We start from the raw sequence: 4,029 nt of genomic DNA, 5'->3' as shown, positions 1-4,029 counted from the left end.
AAGAGATACTATTCTGGACTGCATGTACAGTATATTTGTGCAGGAGATGGGCCTAATTCATGCTTAGACGAAATCTCCCCAATAACCATAAACAACAAATAAGTTTCAAGGTATTTTGGCCATCTTTTCAAAAACTGTTGGAAGCATTAAATCCAGTGGATTCTGTTCTACACTTTTAGAGATGCTATGTGCATCTTGGATCAGTGATCCCTCAATCTGCAGGCAAACACTCTACTGCAGGCTACATGCATCTCTATGGGACCCAATTAGTGATCCCTCGATCTGCAGGCAAACACTCTACTGCAGGCTACGTGCATCTGGTGGGGACCCAATCAGTGATCCGTCAATCTGCAGGCAAACACTCTACTGCAGGCTACATGCATGTGGGGCAGGCAAACACTCTACTGCAGGCTACATGCATCTGGTGGGGACCCAATCAGTGATCCCTCAATCTGCAGGCAAACACTCTACTGCAGGCTACATGCATCTGGTGGGGACCCAATCAGTGATCCCTCAATCTGCAGGCAAACACTCTACTGCAGGCTACATGCATCTGGTGGGGACCCAATCAGTGATCCTCAATCTGCAGGCAAACACTCTACTGCAGGCTACATGCATCTGGTGGGGACCCAATCAGTGATCCATCAATCTGCAGGCAAACACTCTACTGCAGGCTACATGCATCTGGTGGGGACCCAATCAGTGATCCATCAATCTGCAGGCAAAACACTACTGCAGGCTACATGCATCTGGTGGGGACCCAATCAGTGATCCATCCATCTGCAGACAAACACTCTACTGCAGGCTACATGCATCTGTTGGGGACCCAATCAGTGATCCATCCATCTGCAGGCAAACACTCTACTGCAGGCTACATGCATCTGGCAGGGACCCAATCAGTGATCCCTCGATCTGCAGGCAAACACTTTACTGCAGGCTACATGCATCTGGTGGGGACCCAATCAGTGATCCATCCATCTGCAGGCAAACACACTACTGCAGGCTACATGCATCTGTTGGGGACCCAATCAGTGATCCATCCATCTGCAGGCAAACACTCTACTGCAGGCTACATGCATCTGGCAGGGACCCAATCAGTGATCCCTCGATCTGCAGGCAAACACTTTACTGCAGGCTACATGCATCTGGCGGGGACCCAATCAGTGATCCATCCATCTGCAGGCAAACACACTACTGCAGGCTACATGCATCTGTTGGGGACCCAATCAGTGATCCATCCATCTGCAGGCAAACACTCTACTGCAGGCTACATGCATCTGGCGGGGACCCAATCAGTGATCCCTCAATCTGCAGGCAAACACTCTATTGCAGGCTACATGCATCTGGTGGGGACCCAATCAGTGATCCATCAATCTGCAGGCAAACACTCTACTGCAGGCTACATGCATCTGGTGGGGACCCAATCAGTGATCCATCCATCTGCAGGCAAACACTCTACTGCAGGCTACATGCATCTGGTGGGGACCCAATCAGTGATCCATCCATCTGCAGGCAAACACTCTACTGCAGGCTACATGCATCTGGCAGGGACCCAATCAGTGATCCATCAATCTGCAGGCAAACACTTTACTGCAGGCTACATGCATCTGGCGGGGACCCAATCAGTGATCCATCCATCTGCAGGCAAACACTCTACTGCAGGCTACATGCATCTGTTGGGGACCCAATCAGTGATCCATCCATCTGCAGGCAAACACTCTACTGCAGGCTACATGCATCTGGAAGGGACCCAATCAGTGATCCCTCGATCTGCAGGCAAACACTTTACTGCAGGCTACATGCATCTGGTGGGGACCCAATCAGTGATCCATCCATCTGCAGGCAAACACACTACTGCAGGCTACATGCATCTGTTGGGGACCCAATCAGTGATCCATCCATCTGCAGGCAAACACTCTACTGCAGGCTACATGCATCTGGCAGGGACCCAATCAGTGATCCCTCGATCTGCAGGCAAACACTTTACTGCAGGCTACATGCATCTGGCGGGGACCCAATCAGTGATCCATCCATCTGCAGGCAAACACACTACTGCAGGCTACATGCATCTGTTGGGGACCCAATCAGTGATCCATCCATCTGCAGGCAAACACTCTACTGCAGGCTACATGCATCTGGCGGGGACCCAATCAGTGATCCATCCATCTGCAGGCAAACACTCTACTGCAGGCTACATGCATCTGGCGGGGACCCAATCAGTGATCCCTCGATCTGCAGGCAAACACTTTACTGCAGGCTACATGCATCTGGTGGGGACCCAATCAGTGATCCATCAATCTGCAGGCAAACACTCTACTGCAGGCTACATGCATCTGGTGGGGACCCAATCAGTGATCCATCCATCTGCAGGCAAACACTCTACTGCAGGCTACATGCATCTGGCGGGGACCCAATCAGTGATCCATCCATCTGCAGGCAAACACTCTACTGCAGGCTACATGCATCTGGTGGGGACCCAATCAGTGATCCCTCGATCTGCAGGCAAACACTCTACTGCAGGCTACATGCATCTGGCGGGGACCCAATCAGTGATCCATCCATCTGCAGGCAAACACTCTACTGCAGGCTACATGCATCTGGCGGGGACCCAATCAGTGATCCATCCATCTGCAGGCAAACACTCTACTGCAGGCTACATGCATCTGGCGGGGACCCAATCAGTGATCCCTCGATCTGCAGGCAAACACTCTACTGCAGGCTACATGCATCTGGTGGGGACCCAATCAGTGATCCCTCAATCTGCAGGCAAACACTCTACTGCAGGCTACATGCATCTGGTGGGGACCCAATCAGTGATCCATCCATCTGCAGGCAAACACTCTACTGCAGGCTACATGCATCTGGTGGGGACCCAATCAGTGATCCATCAATCTGCAGGCAAACACTCTACTGCAGGCTACATGCATCTGGCGGGGACCCAATCAGTGATCCCTCAATCTGCAGGCAAACACACTACTGCAGGCTACATGCATCTGGCGGGGACCCAATCAGTGATCCTCAATCTGCAGGCAAACACTCTACTGCAGGCTACATGCATCTGGTGGGGACCCAATCAGTGATCCATCCATCTGCAGGCAAACACTCTACTGCAGGCTACATGCATCTGGCAGGGACCCAATCAGTGATCCATCAATCTGCAGGCAAACACTTTACTGCAGGCTACATGCATCTGGCGGGGACCCAATCAGTGATCCATCCATCTGCAGGCAAACACTCTACTGCAGGCTACATGCATCTGTTGGGGACCCAATCAGTGATCCATCCATCTGCAGGCAAACACTCTACTGCAGGCTACATGCATCTGGCAGGGACCCAATCAGTGATCCCTCGATCTGCAGGCAAACACTTTACTGCAGGCTACATGCATCTGGTGGGGACCCAATCAGTGATCCATCCATCTGCAGGCAAACACACTACTGCAGGCTACATGCATCTGTTGGGGACCCAATCAGTGATCCATCCATCTGCAGGCAAACACTCTACTGCAGGCTACATGCATCTGGCAGGGACCCAATCAGTGATCCCTCGATCTGCAGGCACACACTTTACTGCAGGCTACATGCATCTGGCGGGGACCCAATCAGTGATCCATCCATCTGCAGGCAAACACTCTACTGCAGGCTACATGCATCTGGTGGGGACCCAATCAGTGATCCATCCATCTGCAGGCAAACACTACTGCAGGCTACATGCATCTGGCGGGGACCCAATCAGTGATCCATCCATCTGCAGGCAAACACTCTACTGCAGGCTACATGCATCTGGTGGGGACCCAATCAGTGATCCATCCATCTGCAGGCAAACACTCTACTGCAGGCTACATGCATCTGGTGGGGACCCAATCAGTGATCCATCCATCTGCAGGCAAACACTACTGCAGGCTACATGCATCTGGCGGGGACCCAATCAGTGATCCATCCATCTGCAGGCAGGTTAAGTTTGCTACCAGTCTGTGTTGTTTTTGCTTGCTTCTCTGTAGTACATTGTTTCATTGGCAATGACCTTGTG

Source organism: Mya arenaria, chromosome 15 (genome assembly GCF_026914265.1).
Source record: "Mya arenaria isolate MELC-2E11 chromosome 15, ASM2691426v1".
Taxonomy (NCBI): domain Eukaryota; kingdom Metazoa; phylum Mollusca; class Bivalvia; order Myida; family Myidae; genus Mya; species Mya arenaria.
This window is presented reverse-complemented; position numbering follows the sequence as displayed.